This window comes from Melospiza georgiana, chromosome 6, assembly GCF_028018845.1.
Source record: "Melospiza georgiana isolate bMelGeo1 chromosome 6, bMelGeo1.pri, whole genome shotgun sequence".
NCBI classification, from domain to species: domain Eukaryota; kingdom Metazoa; phylum Chordata; class Aves; order Passeriformes; family Passerellidae; genus Melospiza; species Melospiza georgiana.
Genome location: NC_080435.1, coordinates 5,005,828 through 5,015,213, shown reverse-complemented (window position 1 = coordinate 5,015,213; position 9,386 = coordinate 5,005,828). Strand labels below are relative to the sequence as shown.

Below are 9,386 nucleotides of genomic sequence, written 5' to 3'. Positions count from 1 at the left end.
TTTTGCAACTTTCTTGTTGCAATTTCCATGCTGAGTCCAAAGATTTTATACCAGTTCACGTAGGGTATTGCTGACTGGTTTCCTCAGTTTTTAAAATCTCTTTTTCATAGTATTCCTTTAATTGTCATTCATTTTCTCTATGGCTTAATTAATACACAATTAAGTTATCCTTGTAGTTACTTACACCTTCTCTATTTTATTTCAGTAATTTCTTTTAAATTAGTCTTGTATCACCACATCTTTAGAGGTCTGACTGCTCCTAATTATTAATTATCTGCAAAAATATCTGGGCTGTTGAAAATCTAAGTACTGCAGTGTGGAGTGAGATTCCTTTCCCCCTTGTCTGCAGTGCTAAATCCAGTATTTAGTGACTGGAGAAGCTTACATAGCTCACATGCCTTACAGGGCAGGTATGATACTGCCTCAGACTGTCCTCCAAGCCTCTGGGAATTCATGATTCAGTGCAGGACTGAGGCAGATGCAGAGCCATTGTATTTTTTCAGTCCCTAAAGATTTTCCAGTGAATGTCTCAGTCAGTTTTTTGAATGCATAAAATTTTGCCAACAAGAAAACTTAATTACATGTGTGCAGAACTACCTCACTCTGTTTAAACCTGCTGTTCACTAGTTTTGACTGGTCCTCTCAAGGTCTTGTGATAGATGTGCACTGACTTCATGCATCTCTCTTTTCTGCCTTTCACTCCTCCTGTTCTTTTTCTGGGTTGCAGATTCCTCAGCTATTTGTGCCTTGGGTGGAAGCAGTTCCACCTCCTTGATCAGGCCTGACATTTTCCTCTGTATTCTTTTTGAACACAGAAAACTGAAATACTGAGTAATTATTCCACGCAAGATTTTTTGAAATGTGGTAAAGTGCTCATTTTTCTCCATGACCCTTTCGTGTCTGCTGGAAAGCAGCAGGAAGGGCAGGGAAGTGTTTGCACTCACACACCTCGTTCGGCTTGTCTTCAGACTTCCTGCCTAGATGCTTCCTGCTGTCGGTGAAATAATTTTTGCCCTTCAGACAATAAAGCTCCAACTGTATATGGGAACCTGGGAGTGCTTCCAAATTCCCAGGTCTGGCTGTGCCCTCTGACTACATCCCATCCCACGCTATGATGAGATCCATAACTGCTGGTGCAGCCCTGTTTGCTCTCTCGTTTCCATGGGACATAAACTCTGGGCATACAGTCCAGGAGCTCTCTGGGCTCCTGTAGAAAGCAGCTAAGTGTTCACTGACCTAAGTAGCAAACAGAGGGGTTACATCTCTGTGCACCACAGAGGAGGAGACCCTCAACCTTGAGACCAAAGGCCGTTCCATTTCTGGCCCACAATAACAGGATTTCTTGACAAAGAATACTACAGCAGAATTCAGGAGTGGGGAAGCCTGTAGGAAAACATGGGCTTGTGGATGCAACATGTCTAATAAATAAAACTATAGCATTGAATTTAAGAAATTAGAAGAAGAATAAATGTCGATTTTTACAGATTCCATCTGTCAAAAACCCAGACTGCTTGCTGGAAAAGAGATATGTTAGTCTCACAACCAAAGCATCAGAAAGTTGAAAATTGATGTCTGTTAACTTCATTTGCTATACTCTACAGCAAGTTTAAAAAAAATCACATTTGCATGAGTGATATTAGGTACACAATTTCAGTTTTGCTTTGTCTGTGTTTCTTGTGTTTTTGATGTAATAGTCTCAATCAATCTTAAAGAATGTTTGATAATATCAATAGCATTTAAATCCAGCTTGCTAAAACAAATTAACATGAGTTGGTTCTTGTATAGATGGGTTTTAGTTGTAATCCTAAACTCAAGGGGTTCCAGAATCTTGCACTTGCTTACATCTAGGTCTGGAGCAGGTACATGTTCTTCTTCAATAATTCTTCAGCAGCTATGAAATGTCCACATGTTTTCTTTGTCTTGCCATTAGAGGAAGAAGCACCTAAAATAAGTAGCTGAAACAGGTATTTGATATGAAAACTATTTATTTGCTGTAACTTCCACTCAGAAGTAGTAATTTATTATATAAATTCAATATTTATTTACATTCACATAAAGATTTCTTAGTTCACAAATGGCTTCCTTGATTTTTTTTTTTAGAAACAATGGATTTTGTTCTCTGCTGCATTTCTGGACCGGCAATCCTCTGTTTCTATAGCACAGGTAGAACACAAACAGTCAGTGTAAACTCCCTCACACTTCCTTGTCCACACAGCTTGGCAGGTCACTTCTGCAAGTACAGGGGAGCAGAGCCTCACCTAGCCACGCTCCTGAGGTTGTCAACGTGGGAAGGACATGAGTTCATTAAGGAGGAGCTGGTTCTTTGAGTTTATTCCCTCCACTGACAGACAGGCTTAACATTTCTGATGACAAATTAAGCGCTATTCTTAGCGTTCTTTGGCTTGTCTTCACTTCCTAATGAAATTCCTTTTCTTCTTCATCAATAGGACGATCCTTTATTTCATATTCCCCGGTGCTGGGCAGCCAGCCAAGCGCTGGATTCCCTCTCTGGCAGGCACAGGCGTGCCATGGCCATCGGGTTGTTTGTGCAGCCCTTGCTCTTTCTTGCGCTGCTTTTTCCGCTCCACAGCTGTACGCAAGGCCTGAAGAATCAAATCTTTGTTGTTCTGGACGTTGTAGTAACTTAGATTCACCAGTTTGTCAAAATTTTCCTCTGAATAGCTCAGATTGTTTATGTAATATGGGCCACAGGCATTGGTAACATCAACCTCGCCCTCTGCCATCTCTGAGGGACTACGCTTCACACCTAAACAGACAAGCAATGGCTTGGTTAATTTGCACAGAACAATTGGGGTCTGGGTGTTTCCCAGGCATGCACAAATAGTGGATCACAAACCTAAACTAAATCAGGTTTTTGCTCCACGCTGCACCAATGGGACTCGGCATATGAGCAGGCTGAGCTTCTATCTATCTGCTAATACATAGAATAAATAGGTTCTTGAAAGGGAAGAGGTCAATTAATTTTGTTGGATTCTGAAGATTACTGGATTCCATTATGTGCCTTTAACTGCTAGAGGACAGCTGAAGATCCCAGCCATGGGGCAGAGACCTGAGGAGGTGGGGATCCACTGCTGCGTGGTGTCCTGCAATCCCACGTCAGGGTTTCACCCCAGCCAGCAGCTAAGCAGCACAGCTGCTTGTTCAGTACACCCTGACCAGGGGGTGGGGAGAGAACCAGAAGAGCAAAGGGAGAAAATGTGGGTGGAGATAAAGGCGGTTTAATGGGACAGAAAAGGAAGAGCAACATAATTCTCATTCCAGATCCCAAGCAGCACTATTCCAGCTGCTAGGAAGAAAATTAACTCTTTCCCAGATCAAACCAGGTTCACATATGTTTTTATGCTTCCTCATCATTTGCACAGACGCTTTGGTTTTCTGACAGGTGGCATGAAGGAAAGAGAGCATTAGCAACCCAGAAATGGTAGGTAATACTGTCAGAGAGAGTATCAGAAACATGAGAATTTTTCTGTCAGCCTCCAGTGAGACGATTACATTGCCAAGAGGGCGTTATTGTAGGAGACAAGCACCCTCCACCGTCACAGATACCTGCACCCCCTGAGCCATGGCAGGGGAGTAGGCACTGGGAAAAGCATCTCCCTGACAGTACATCATGCATTTGGGGAATCTTTTCTACCAACATGGATCTAACAACATCAATCAAAGGGTTCTGATTTTCCTTGAGGGGTCTCTCAGTGCCCAATAGATGTACTCCTCTCGGCTTTGCAGACAGAGTTACAGTGAACTGGTGCCACTCAACTGAAGCAGTCTAAGTGTCCCACAGAGAATTCCCTTTCTACTTAATTATGGAATAACTTAAGAGGGCAGAAGTTAAGCAGTTTGAATATGTCAGTTTTACTTTTTTACTGCCCAGACTCTAAATTCCCCCTCTGAACAAGCTGCTGGATGAACTGCCTATGGAAAAACTGCCTGTTTATGTGATTGTACTAAAACTTCACATGCTGTACAATTTAAAACCGGGCTAGGGCATGGTACTGAAGCCCTATAAATTAAGCTGATCTCTGCCTGTCACTAACAAAAGGCAGACATCCTTTTCCAGCCTCACAGGACCTTCTGCAGCATCCATCCTGCTGCTATGGAGGTCAGGTCTCAGCTGCAAGGTGTCAGTCCTCCCAAAAAATCTGCCTGCGCAGAGCCCTTCCATGCCAGCTCAGCTGACCCTTTGCTCGAGGGGGCATGACGAGGACCCTTCTTTCTCTTCCTGTTTAGTCTCATCTTGCAGCCACCAGCTGAACTGGTTGGGCAACACAAGCTTGCCTCAAGGGTTTGCAATAGGCAGATATTGTGCAGGTCTTCAAATGAATTTTCTTCATTCCTAGCAACACCCCTTTTTAGACTCGCTGATAATTTATGTTGACATTTAGCATCTGCACATCATCAGACGTACACCTGATAGTAGATAACTGACTGAGGCTAGGCATCCCTCGTTTCTGGAAATTAGTGAAGGGAAGAAGGCCAGCAAACTCCCTCACAGAGCAGTGCACAAGAGCAGTTCAGTATAGAAGAGCAAAACTGAAGCTAAATCTCAGTCCTCCTTCTACTTCTTTCTTCTTTTTTCCTTTCTTTAATTCTCTCTACAAAAGGCAACTGCAGAAAGCAACTTTTGGGCTATCTCATCATTTGTGAGAGCTGGAGTAGAATGGTGTGTGTACCTGTATAAATACCCTTAGTCTATTTGAATCCTGCTCAAAACCCCAGTTGTACACCTCAAATGTGCAATGAAGTCAATCAACAAAACAAAAGTACCATATTATCTTTTACAACTTACTTAACATAAAAGAATAAGGATTGATACAATTGAGACCATAGTTTCTGCATTTGTTTTGGTGTTAAATTGAATGTACCATGTACTAACATGGAACTTCTGGCTTTCAAGTATACTGTGGGGCTTTGAAGTGAACTCACAATCTGAGTTAGGAATTTTAGCATCTGGAGAAGGAGCAACTGAGGCTTTGGTAGCAAGAGAATATTATGGCATGTGGGATATGGTACCAGGACTTATAATTCATCTGTTTAGAAGTGACAGGCAATGTTGCTATTGACACTCTTTAAATTTCAAAGGGAACAGACACTGTTGGAATGGCTCAGTGTTGCACTTTCATCACTTCACTGTGCTTCACTGTTACATTTTCATCACTTTGCTAGTTCATACTTTTGTTTTCAAGGTTATCTGCCTAACTGTAAGCCTGGAAATTATTTTAAACAATGAAATCCATAGACTCCTTGGAGCATTCTCTAACAGGAGAGGATGACAAGTATGAGAGGAAATTAACCCTGTGAATTTCTGCTACAGCAGATAAAAAAAATATTGCTTTCCTCAATTAACTGCAATCTGCTTATGAAAAGCCAAAAAAATCTGAAGAGGAAAACATGTGGCAAAGGCTAATCCCACATGATCCTCTACTGTCCAGGAAAAATCACATATTTTAAGTTTCTTGATATGGTTCATATGTAAGCAAAGAGAGTTCAAGTTTGTTATTACAGTGTGATCTGAAAAGCAGGTATTATCCAGTAAAAAAGAGGAAGAAAGTGGCCACTGGCTGTTAATGTGATGGGTAACTGTTAACTTACCAGGTGCTTTGTATTCCCTGAAGGTGTCATTTACTAGAGGGAAAAATATCACAATAGGTGTTTCTGGGCTCTCTTTATCACCAACAATGTAGCATTCCTTCAGATGTGGAGTTTCCTGATCATCTGGCACCTTTGTAGGAAAAGGAATTCCCTGTTTTGCGAAGTATTTAGAGGCATCTTTGAGGGGCTTGTTGCCACAATAGGAAAACAAAACAAAAGAAAACATCAGGACATACAGGAAGAACTTTGAATTTGACCAAAATCTAATTTCACTGGGAATATTTGTGGGGCAAGGGACAGGTTCTGACAGATTATGGTGCATATCCAATTTAGGTCTAGGTTGAGGGTTTTTATGGAGCCAAGCCTTGGAAGGCCAGAGTTAAGTGAGATGGATCTGACTCCACATGTCTCTGAAAATCTACACTGGCTATGTTTCACATTTGGCTATGAAAAAGTTGCCTTTAAACAACTTTTTATTCCTGAGGAATTTAACATTCCTAAATGCAAACTGTTGTTGCATTTATTTGCATATCTAGTCTTCTACATCAAACCTATTGTTACAGTTATATTGTCCTGAAGGCACATTTTCCCTTGCACAGGGAATATTTCTCAATATTGCATTGACAAATATTAGACAATGTTTAAAGGCAATTAGCTTCATTCATTCTACTTCTGGCTGCCTTCCAATCAGCTAAAACCCCTTACATGTAAAAAGGGGCAGGTACAGTTTACTAAATGATTACTTCCTGATAACATTTGTACTGTTCCATAAAGATATGTGACCCCCAGTTAACAGCAAACTGTTAACTTATCGACACTTCCCAGATATTGGAGAAAAACAAAAGTTTCTATGAGTAGAGGATCAGCCACTCTGGGAATTCAGCAATGAAACAGAGAAGTCATTGAAGAAGAATGTGCAAGACTCACCCCTGTCTGTGAACCTGAGCTGTAGTTGAAATGCAAAATGACATCCACTTTCCTTTCTGGCCTCATAAGGGGTGGGTAACTGGTAGCAAAGGCAAATGCAGTGTCAATCAGGATGAGGTAGTCTGTAGCTGTTGTCAGGTGGTTGGGCTGGGAGTCCAGCTCACAGTCTAGGAAAGAAGCACGTTTTTTTCAGAGAAAGTGCCTGATGCAAGGGAAGTGCTGAGGAAAGTCTACTGTTAACAAAAAGGGGCTTCATCTTTTCTTGGGTCCTAGACCTACCCATCTAGCTGATGGCTGCAGTTCAGTAATTTCTCAGTTCCTCATCTGGCTTCCTCTTTTCTCTCTTTACTCTGCAATTTCTTTGGTTTTCCTCTGACTAAAAGGGATTAACTTGGGGCTCAGAAGAATAGACTTAATTCATCTTGTGTGTGACTCTGATCAGGTTAGTGTGTTTTTTTGTTTTCTTTTTTTTTTGTCTTTTCTGTTAATATGAAACAAATTAAAATGGCACCCCGCTCTCTCAACACAGTAAAAGGACTAAATGTGTTGGGTGCCTTGCTCACTATGAGAACCAGCACACAGCTACAATTTTACATGGAATAACTGGTGCCAGACTGAACAAAAAAATTCCCTACCTGGACGACAGGTAATACTGTTACAAAGGTTATGTCTTACTTAGAAGTAAAAATGTGACAGGAAACAAAGCTCACTGCTGCAGCCCTTGAGTATGGGTGACTAATTGGGACTCCTCTCACCTATCAGTTGTGGGACTTTATGAATTTTTTTTTAAGAACTTAGTTTGAAGCCTCTCTTGATGACTAATTTTAGCTTTCAGCGACAAACAGTGTCAAATACTATCAGAACAAAACAAAAAAACCAGTTAGCTTGATAACTTTTAAAGGATTGTTTCTTTTTCACAAGGTTGGTTTACACTGTAACTCAAAGCAGGGTGTTGTTACCACACCTTTCCACTTGGAAAACTCGCTCTCCAGGTAGTTGTTGTTTATCTGGAGGCCTTTCAGGAAGTTATGGATTTCTGAGGCTGCTGGACGTAACATTGCAACATCTCGGAATATTTCTGAAAAGCTGTCAGGAGGACAAACCACTCGAGTATCCAGCTCATTTGGTCTTGTAGGGAATAGGGCTTCATCATCTGCAGAAGAAAGAATAACAGCTTATATATCTGAAGTCAATCTTGCAGTCATCTCTTAGTCTAGTATGTTTGAAAAATTTGGACTTCTTTCTCTTTTTACTGCCAGGATTTTCACAAATCTCGTGGGTTTTTTAGCTTAGCTTTGAAAAATCCCTTTCTTCTTCTCACTTCACAGTGATAAAAGCTTTTTTTGTACTGCAAAAGACTCCATTTCACCTACAAGAAATTTCTTTGCTCTGCTATGATTTTATCTATCAAATTGCACTTACTTGTGTCTTCCTTTGCTACTCCATGCCACATTTTCTCTCTCAGGCACATATAAAGCCACACAAACTCTCAGCCACACAAACATAATTAATGTTCCTCACTAGCAAATACAGAATCCTTGATTTAACAACCAGAAATTACTCGCTTAAAAGCGCTAGAAGATAAAATAAGTAAGCCTTTTTGAAATACTTCTCTTCCTTGTCATCTTTTCTTTGTAATGTGTTTGTCTTGAGTATTTATCCTTGAAATCTGACCCTGCAGAGATCTTTCTTAATTTTGTATCATGTTTTGCAAATCTCATCCTTATGAGTAGTTTGGAATGACTTCCAATAGTACTGAAGTTTGTGTCAATGATTTGTAGACTTCAGAGATGCAAGGATGTTGTTTGCTCCCATTTCTCTGATGCTCCAACTTGTGAGTGAGGAGCTAGAGGGTTGTGGAATGCTATGTGAACATCCTCCATCTACAGGGATATTTTTCTCTAGTTTTACTCTCCTGCTCAGAAAACATCTCATAAGAGGGTCATTGTCTCTTTTATTTTTCTGTGATGGATCCTGTGGGTTCTTTTCACATACAACTGAAATAATTGCCATAGTAGTAGTACATGGCATGAATTTCCTTCTGGTTTACATGGGGATAATGGAATTGCTGGAAGAGAATGTTCTAAAAAGACTTTGAAAAAAATTCAGGAACAGAGCAGCAGCACAGAGGGGAAACCCCCCCCCCCCAAAAAAAAACCCAAAATAATCACATAAGAATAACCCACCTATGTCAGTAATTTTGTCTCGTGTCCATTTGTGCCAGAAGTCTTCTGAATTAACAGATATATACCAAGCATCCATGAGATTCAAGGAAAATACACTGCTCCATATCCCTGTGGCATAGGATGTATTTGACAAAAAATAAATGGGATGCAAAGGAATTTGATGTAAAACTTTCAAATAACTGTGTCACTGGACACTTCAGGGAACAGGGGCATAAATGTCCTTTAATCGTTCTAGAGAAGCTAAGGAGAAAGTGCCAAGGTGTAGAAAGGGGGTGGTGACCTGAGATGCAAAATGACATCCACTTTTGTTTCTGATCACAGAAGGATTTGGGTCCTTACTAGAAACTGCAGCCAGGGACAGAGAGATTCTAAGTTGCTTCTTTATGCCTCACCATTAGCTGTAGTGAAATCTCCACACAAGCAAAAAGTTTCAACTTCTAAAAAAAAAACCCTGAAACTTCCTTTTTCCTTTATGCAGTTGGTGGAAGTAGAAAGAACAATGAGGCAAGAGATTGCTTCTGCAAAGAGAAGAAAGGTTTCCTTACTGCTTTCACTTTTTTATGCAATGCAAGATGGGAAAAAAATATAAGTATTACAACCTATTTGCACTCTGAAATGGAAATTTTATCTTAAGAACTAATCAGGACTAGATGTGGTAGATAA

The 9,386-nt window shown here is 40.5% G+C and overlaps 1 pseudogene; it reads right to left on the bottom strand.

Moving 5' to 3' along the window:
* Positions 1 to 2,179: 2,179 nt before the first annotated feature.
* Positions 2,180 to 9,386, bottom strand: part of LOC131084309 (cytosolic phospholipase A2 epsilon-like) — a 37,316-nt pseudogene continuing 30,109 nt past the window's right edge.